At 43.9% G+C, this 9254-nt stretch overlaps 1 long non-coding RNA gene across 2 annotated transcripts; it reads left to right on the top strand.

Annotated features, from left to right (window-relative positions):
- The first annotated feature begins 4135 nt into the window (after positions 1-4135).
- Positions 4136-8524, top strand: LOC149290374 (uncharacterized). 2 transcript variants are annotated; one of them, XR_016277232.1, is made up of 3 exons: positions 4136-4617; positions 7477-7643; positions 8435-8524. It is a non-coding gene; the product is annotated as an uncharacterized LOC149290374 (long non-coding RNA). The 2 variants fall into 2 exon arrangements; XR_016277231.1 differs by having other exon boundaries at positions 7823-8524.
- Positions 8525-9254: the final 730 nt, after the last annotated feature.

Here is a 9254-nt window from a genome sequence, read left to right as displayed (position 1 = left end):
GAGACAGCCTGGCTATCTTTGGCTCACAGGGTCCCTATTTTTATTGAAACAGGCTACAGGCTTATTCCAGGAACCAAGATGCTAGGTCTGCTGATGTCTGGTAATCCTAAAACAGGTGGGCTACAGTTGTCTTCTTGGTGTTTGCCTGTCCACAAAAAAAGTGCAGACTCTAGTAGTTTTTCTTTTAACATATCATACAGTGGCTTCACCAGAGAAGCAAGGTTTAAAATCCATATTTGACAGTATCTTGCCATCAGCTGTCTGCTAAGACTCTTGTATTCTGTTTTCTACTTTAGTCTTCTTTTTCCTCCACATCTCTCATTACCATGGCAGGAACATCCTAGGAAGCGGAATAGAAGGGGAGCTCTAGCATTGAATTCATGGCACCCTTTCCGCATCCACGCCTTCTTCCTCATCCTCATGCATCATCATTCCACATACTCTCATCTGGCCTCTCCAGTCCAATGGGACACATCATCCTCTTTCAGTGCTGCTGGGCCAGCAAACTTGCTTTTTCCTGCATCTGCTTCTCACATTTCCTTAAACTTCTGTCTGCCAAGGCTGGGACATTCCTCAGTCCTTCTACAACTTCTTCCAGGTATGGTTACAAAACATTTAAAACTCACTCAGGATTACAACCTCCAAAAACTCAAAAACATTAAATTGATGAAATAGTGTCCTTTTCCCAAAAATCAAAATCCAAACAGTCCCAAACACTCTCAAAAGTGGTTGAATTTCATAAACATCAAAAGTTTAAAAAGCAAAAACTGAAAAACTGTTTAAAGTCTGGAAATGCTTTTCTTTGTTAGAAATCCTTCTCAGACTCTTTCAACTTAGCAAGATGTCTCTCTGTAATTTTATTGTTGTTGTTGTTGCTGCTGTTATCAAGTGCAGCTAAAACTTATTCTGCAATGGTAACTTCATCTCCTTTTTCATTAAGATAGCACTCTTGTTATGCTCTGGAACCCTTGTTGACTCTTTAGTGCCTCCACTGTTCACTTTTAGGGTATTACGAGAACTCGCTCTTTCTCTCTCTCATGCTTTCTTAAAAGAAACCTTCTTTGTCCTCTCTGTAGTGCACACAGTGTCTTATCTCTGGCCTTGCCTTGCGGAACTGAAAGTATTTTTTTTTTTTTATCCTCCATGGCAAGAATAAAGGGGGGCAGGAGAAAAAAGAAAGCCTTCGCTCTCTAGAAGGAAACTTTTCCTTTTTAAATTGCTCAATGAAAGTTTTCCCAAAAAGCTATTAGCAATCCTGTCCCATTTATTTCCTCATTGTCTCCTGCTTTTCTCTTAGTGGTTGGCTGTGTGCTCTGTATTGTATTTCAGGATTTCTCTCTCAGGATTCCTCTCTCAGGCCTCCATGCATACATCCTTCCTCAGCCTGGATTTCCACAATCCAAAGGCTTCTTGTGAGTCTCTTTCCTTTTACAAACATGCTTGGTTCTTTCATGTGTTCTGCATAACTTTGCAAACCCGTCTTTTATTCTTTAAATGTGGTTGTTCTACTGCTCTCACAACCAAATTTCAAGCTTGTCCTGCTTTGTTACTTTAGGTTCTTTTATTACTTTAGGACAGCAAAACTCATCTGTTTTCTAACTCAATCTGTGGAAGTTTGTTGTTTGTATATTGTATGTATTATAATGTATAGCACTGTGTAAATTTACAGTGCTTTATAAATAAAGGTTAATAATAATAATAGTTCCTTTAAACTCACACAGATTGGGATTATATTTTTCTTTAACAGGAGTGTTTTCCACACAAACTGGTATTTCATTAATGTGATTTTTCTTCTTATATGATATACAGTCCATTTGGGTGCTTTTAAATTACTCTAACACCCATCTTTCATTTTTCATTTTAAACACTCCAGGCTTTTAATCTTTCTTCTGCCCATGCTCCTGTGTTTATCTTCTGTTTGCTCCTTTTTAAATTTTAGACACAGTCCTCAGAGCAAACGGACATAGGCTTTTTCAAATTTCATCACAAATTTCTAGTTTCAGGCAAAGTCTGTTTCAAAGGTACTGGGGATCTAGGAGCATTTTAGAACTTATGGGCTATTCAGTGTATTGCATAAACTTTAATCTCTTCCAATAGGCTGACAAAAGGAGTCTTATTTTACAATTAAAACTCTTAGCATTTTATTACTCAGTCTCTGTTTTTTCCTTCAGGTTCTCATTCACTGGGCCATAGATCACAAAACTCGAGAACCCTCTCTGTTGTTTTGTTTTTGAATCTTCCTCTTGCCTTAGGCAAACTTGCATCACTGTTGCCAGTCTCCTTCACAATTGGTCTCCATGTCTTTAGCACATGAAGAATCACAGAATTGTAGATTTTTCTCATGTAGTTTGTATTTTAACTACCATGCAACATTGTTCTTAACCATGGCAGATTTTCTTTTACGACATTGTACCATGCATTAATGTAGTATTGATCTGGATGGTACTTTGCTGTAAAGGCTAACACTTTCTTTATAAGTTTTAGGTCCAAGGACACAATAGCTGGCCAGGGGGAATCTAAAGGGAAAAGTGGCTACTCTAACATACAAAAGGTTTGCTTGTTTGTTTCAACTTCCCTGCTTTTCGGTGCCTGCCGAAATGTGTTTTTTTCCAAAGTTTGCTAGCATACAATCCAAAGACGTCTTGCCTCCAGTTTTTGATTTTCCATTAACCCTTGCAGACCAGGTGTTGGGGCACCCTCCCTAGTCTTTTGAACAGCTGTTTTTATTAGCCCAATGGCACCTTGCCTTTTGAACTTTTTCCTCCCATTGCAGACTAGATTTAGTCTGTCTTATTGCAGACTAGGTCTTGGGTGGGGACACCCACCCTCACTAGCCCGTCTTAACAGCTGTTGCCTTTTAAACCTTTTTTTTTCCTTTTTCCTTTTTCTTTTAACATACAATCCAAGGGGGTCAGTCCCTTTGACTTTCCTGATCCCATTGCGGTAACTAGGGTCTCAGATCACCCTCACCTAGACCGACTTTTATAGCCTAGACTTTCCTTTTCTTTTCTTTATTCCCAACCGCGGTACATAAATCACCATTCACACAAGGGTTGACAGGGAGTTCGTGGTTACTTAAGGAAATGGGGGAGTAACCACTTGAACACTCAGACTGGTAGCCTGTGCCCCCAGACGATCATGGCAAGCGACAGAAACCGTACCAGCCTCATAGGTCATGCACTCTGCACACAAAAGCCTCCCACATTTGATTAAGACATTCCCCTTGTGTTCATACTTGCCTCCTCCTCCTCCTCCGGTGCACCGGTCGTCCCAAAGCGGTTATCCTAGCCACCTGGTTCGGCACCTAACACTGGGACAGCCACGTCGGACGGCGCGAAGACTGCCAACGGTTATTAGTAGGGGCCCCTCTCGTTGCACAGAAGTCCCGTCGTCCGCCGGGGTGGTGTCAGCATGGCGGGGCTAACACCCTCTTCCCTGACTCTGTCCTCCAAAATGGCAGGGGGGAATCCTGGACGAGCCCCCAGAAAATGTAGCGGGTGAACCCCAAATCCACAAACCCGAAGGCCCGTGGCCTGCCAGAGGACAAGCAGAGTCAAAGAGACCGAACTGGCTAGGATAAAAAACGCTTTATTCTCTTGGCCAAGGGCAGCAGCACGCACACACACAGCAAGGTGGGCGTTATCAAAACTGCAGTGCTGAGGGCCTCTTGCCATCTTCTTTTATGCCCTTCTAACTCTACTTTTCCTAGCGTAAGCCAATCACAAAAGCGAAGCAGCATTCTGTCCTACATTTTCTTTTTGGCATTACATTTGCTTGGCATTACATTTGCTTGCTTGCTTGGAATGTACAGAGAGATAACTGTAAGATACATACTTGGCTAAGCTAGGCTCTTCAAGGCCGCTGGTTAAACACAGGCCATTGTATTCAGAGCCCTCCAGAGGAAGGAGGGGGTGATTATGTGAGTGTGTTTGCTACGGCCACACACAGAAAGAAAGAGTGGGGGCCAGCATAGCCCATTTGCACTTTACTCTGTAGGCTCAATCTATGGGCCTTCTGTAACTATTGATTCTTTTGCAAAGCAAAGTACAGAAGCAAGAAAGCATTATTATTATTGTGTTCCTCTCAAAAGGTGGCCATTTTTGTGTAGTAATTGCCTTGTGATTAACTCCCACAACAACCTTGTAAGGTAGGCTTCATAGGCTCCTAGAGCTGGAAGGGACCCCCAATTTCCATCCATTCAGCCCCATTCTGCCCTCCAAGTCCTCCGAAGAGATGGCCATCCAGACAGAGACTCCTCCAATGCTCTTTGAGGCAGCGTATCCCAAAGATTTGCCAAGAGGTCATGGGGCCCACAGTCCCATGGGAATCGGTCCTTACCCCCCACTTTGGGGAAGGAGACCCCCTCAGCCCCTGGACTATTTACTACCAGGAGCTACTATGGCTGGGACTCAGTTTCCTAGGCATTGTCACCTTCTGCCCTCCATGGCCATTGGCACTGACCTTTTCCCTATTGCCTTCCCTCCCTCAGCCTTGTGGACCTCCACCTCCTTCGCACTCAGAGCAACCCTTCTCTACAGCTGAGGAGACGGCCTCTGACCCAGGGAAGCTCTGGCCATAAAGGACCCCAGAAGAGCCCCCAGGGTCTTTGTACTGAAGGTAGGTCTTTATTCCTGGAGCTGAAAGAGGTCCTTTGTTTAAATGTTTGAGTCCAGGATTGTGTGGAAAGGTTGCAGCTGAGAAACTGAGCCCATGCTTTACAGGCATAAAGCCCCAAATTCAGTCTCTTGCAGCACTGTCTTCCCAGAAGGTGGAAGTGAGATTTCCAGACTCCAGACACACAGTGCGCCAGTGAGTCCTTTGTTTGGGGACTGTGTGTGTATGTAGTGTTTACTAGAACTTTGTAAGATATTTTTTTGACTGGGGTTATATAATGAATTTACACACGTCTTCACTTCCCAAAAATGAGCAAAATCCAAGATGCAATCTTTAATATTAAACTCTCTCTATATATATATTTGTTATAACAAGTGCAACACATTCAGCACTGTGCATCTTTTTCAAAAATATACAAGAAAATGTGGAGCAATTGTGATTTTGACATTAGATCCATTTAGAAACAATGCATACAAATGTACATGCATCAATTTGTGTGTAGTTTCAGGAAACAAAGAGAGGAGATGCACACCTCATGCTCCTTCTATGACTGACACATAAACACAGCAGTTACACTCAGATAAATGGTCGCATTGTAAAAATGAAATAATGATTTTCACTAGTGTCTGCATCCGGAGAGGGGAAGTATGAGGGGAGGCAGTTGATGAGATCCATAAAGTAATGCAGGTCTTATCCAGTCCGGGAACTTGAACATCTCCACATGGGACATAAAACAGGTCCTTCTCCTCGTCCTCTGCATGAAAGGGAAGTCTAATTCTCATCTGTGATGCTGACACAGCATGGAAGAATTAGCATTCCGGCATTTAAAAGTCTGAGGATGCCTGAATCCTCTGGGTTAACTGAAGAGAGTAGATCCACTGAACCCATAAGTGACTGGTGAGTCAACCTATAGGTAAATCCAACTGATTCAGTGATTCTCCTCTGATTAGGACTAAGCATAGGATAAAATACAGACTAGGATTTAGTCCTGCATGTGGCTAGAAGAAGAACTTCCCAAGCCAAGATGGACAGGCAACAGTGTGGAAAATGGGCACTCTCTACATGGGCAGAGACACTCTGAGATGTTTATCACACTATACTCTTGTAGCCAAGGGTCCATAGGGGAATTTTATTATGTTGTTATTAGTCCAAATATTGCAAGAGGGGGCTGGCTACAAGAGCCCACCAAGATCGCCCTCCCGATATTTATACGGAGTAGACCAGGGCCTCCCAATAACTGAAGCTGAGACAGATTGCAATAACTAAATGTCTACTTTATTGAAAAAAGGGGGAACACACATAATGCACACACTCACACACACATTCAAGGCTCAGGAAGGTAGGTTGGAATTATGGAAAAGATGTTTAGGCTTTGCTAATGGTATACTCACCAAGATGTAGTCTTCCTCCGAGAAGCGAATGGGATGTGGGACAGTGAGACAAGTCTGCTCCGCAACCTGGGTTTGAGCAGAAATGCTGGCTACCAGAACAGAGGTCTGACTGACGTGGAGTAAGTAGACCTTTGGGATGGCGCGCTGAGCAGCAAAAGTTGGGACCTTTTAAGGGCGAAATCTCGCCTGAGGGCAGAGAGTTTTGGTGATTGGAACAAAGGCGTTTAATTGCTTTCTTTCACCTGGATGTCTGGATCTGATAATATCACTGACTTAAGTTGTTCGGACAACAGACTTGAGGAGGGGGTGATAGCTTCAGGGAAGGCAAACATTTCACTCCTTCTGACTCAAGATAATCCCTTCATGCGACTTCCCAGACCTTCTAAGATGTAAATGGGGCTTCTCCCCTCAGGGGATGTACACATGTCCTCTCGCTTTGCCAGTAATGGCGGACAGGCTTGGAGTCTGGCCAGGGGTCATCCAAGGGTTATCACTGATTCCAAAATTTATATAAAACAGCATGGGTAACACTCTTATAGTGCTATTATTCCACTTTGACTGCTCTAGCTGCCTCCTGTTGCATTCTGGGATTTGCAGTTTTAAGGAGGGGTATTTAGAATTCTTAGGCAGAGAAGTTCTCTGCCTGAGAATTCTAAATACCCCTCCTTAAAACTGCCAATACCAGAATGCAACAGGAGGCAGCTAGAGCAGTCAAAGTGGAATAGTAGCACTATAAGAGTATAGTGTGATAAACACCTTTGAATTGTGATTTCTCTGCATGCAGAAGGCTGCCATGAAAATTGGGTGCTCCCTTCCCATCAGCTCAATCCTCTTGTGACCCCCGATCCTGGGAGAAAGGCTGGATCCCATGGAAGGGGAGCAACCTGAGAAGAGAGAGCTCTGGGAGAATGAAGGTCCACCAGACCAGAGAGGCTAACCCAGCAGAACCCTCTAAGCTCCAGCTCCAGGTGGAATGAGGCTACAACTGGCCATTCACTGACCTAGGTAGAACTATAGACTTGTCAAAGCCATCCTGCATATCCCATGCTTGGTGAGAGTCTTGGGTGCGAGGTACTGGAGAAGCATCCAGCTGTGTTTATGTAGCTGGGAGCAAAATGAAGACAACTTTCTCTGAGGGCCACTGTGGCGGTCAGGAGGTTTCAGCTGATGATGGACTCATTTCACATCTCACTACGGGGACATAACCAGGGCCCTCTCCAATTCCCCATTTGCTAATCCCCCACCACTCTAAGAAGGCATGGAGTATCTGTTGTGTAGGGGAGCTGCATTGAATGTATGCTAGCTCTAGGGGACTTTGATACAGAGGGAGGGAAGGGATAACCACCTCTGCATTGGCCCAAAGGAGGCATATGTCACCTGCCTATATCACCAGCAGGGTCCTGTTCTTTGTGTCTTTGAGTGCTGCAGGGTTTCTTGCCAAGCCAATCCTAACCCCGGTCCCTTTTCTCAGGAACTTCCTCTCAGCATCATTGGACACAGCTTTGGGCCTCTCTTGCTGGAAGTGACCTAAGTGCAGGGCCACCAGGACCCCCTGCCCACCTGATGGCCGACACAGAAGCCAAGCCAAGGGAGCTGGGCTCCAAAAGAAAGAGGATGCAGAGGTACAAAAACTCTTTGGTGAGTCACTATCCTAATAGCTTCATCTGTGACACTGCTGGGCCAATTTATGAAAGGAAGCAAATAAATTACTGTCCGAGTTTGACAGAGACAGTCGTGGTTAATCCTGAGTCACCCTATTATTTCGGGGCGTTGAAAATGTCCTGATTTGTACCTCCTCCTTCCATTTCCTTCTTCAGCTTACTTCAATTTCTGCATAATGAGTGCCAAGGATTTTGAACCCCATCAACTCAAAAGTGGGGAGAGGAGAAGAAAGAAGGGGTCAGGGACTTGCCCTTGTTAAGAGTCTGAGGCAAAAGCAAACTGCTGTGTTCTTCCCCGCTTGTGTGATCTTCCCCATAAACAACTTTGACCATCTTCACCACTTTCTGGTGTTGCTTGTCCACGTGTGTCTTGTTTTTTCCATCTGTGAAATGTTAGTGGATATGGGAGAATGTCTCTGGATATAAATTGGAGGTGGCCCAGTGGCCCTCAAATCCACAGTGCTCCCCAGAACTGCTTTTTAAAAATGACATTTGCCTCTGAAATTTGGCAACAAATGGCCAAATGTACTATACGTGTCGGGATAGTCAGTATCCTAATCCATCATCAATATCCCAGCCATGGCCTAAATTATATTGTTTATTATATTGTGTATTATATTGAAAGAATTTGAGAACAACTGGATCTCAAAGGCATTAGCTTTTTTCCTGGACTAAATTCTGAGGTGAGCAAATAATTTTGGGATGCATCATGTCCCCCCCCCCCCTTTTATTTGTCATTCTCTGGAAGAGGGCTATTTTCTATTGCAGGTGACCTTTGCCGATGTGGCGGTATATTTCACCGAGGATGAATGGAAACTGTTGACAAAGAAGCAGAAACATATGTACAATTATGTGATGATAGAGAATTATGAGAATGTGGCCTCTGTGGGTAAGGAAGCTGAATTCATTGCCCTCACTATGAAGAGTGACGGGCCTTTCATACTACATTTTCATGGCACTATGATTCCACTTTAGAATCATAGAATCATAGAGCTGGAATGGACCACAAGGACCATCTGGTTCAACCCCTTGCCATGCAGGAATACACATTTAAACCATCCCCAGCAAATGGCCACCAAGCCTTTGTTTAAAGACCTTCAAAGATCTTTAACAACCTTCAAAGAAGGAGCGCTTTATAAACTAATATTAATAATAACAATAATAAGACACCACCATGCTCAGAGGGAGTATATTCCACTGTTGAATAGCTCTTACTGTCAGGAAGTGTAGGTGGAACCTCTTTTCCTGTAGCTTGTGTCCATTGTTCCGTGTCCTTTGCTCTAGAGCAGCAGAAAGCAAGCTTGCTCCATCCTCAGTATCTCTTCAAATATTTGAACAGGGCTATCATATCCGCTCTTAACCTTCTCTTCTCCAGGCTAAACATTCCCAGCTCCCTCAATCACTCCTCATAGGGCTTGATGGTTTCCAGACCCTTCAATATTTTCATTGCTCTCCTTTGGATACATTCCAGCTTCTCAAAATCCACTTTGAATTGTGGTGACCAGATGTGGACACAGTATTCCAAGTGAGGGCCTGACGAAAATAGAATAGACTTGTACTATTACTTCCCTTAATCTGTAGCATAGAA

The sequence above is a fragment of the Sceloporus occidentalis genome, unplaced genomic scaffold, assembly GCF_023333645.1.
Source record: "Sceloporus occidentalis isolate IW3139 unplaced genomic scaffold, rSceOcc1.0.p SCAF_39, whole genome shotgun sequence".
NCBI lineage: Eukaryota > Metazoa > Chordata > Lepidosauria > Squamata > Phrynosomatidae > Sceloporus > Sceloporus occidentalis.
This window is presented reverse-complemented; position numbering and strand designations above follow the sequence as displayed.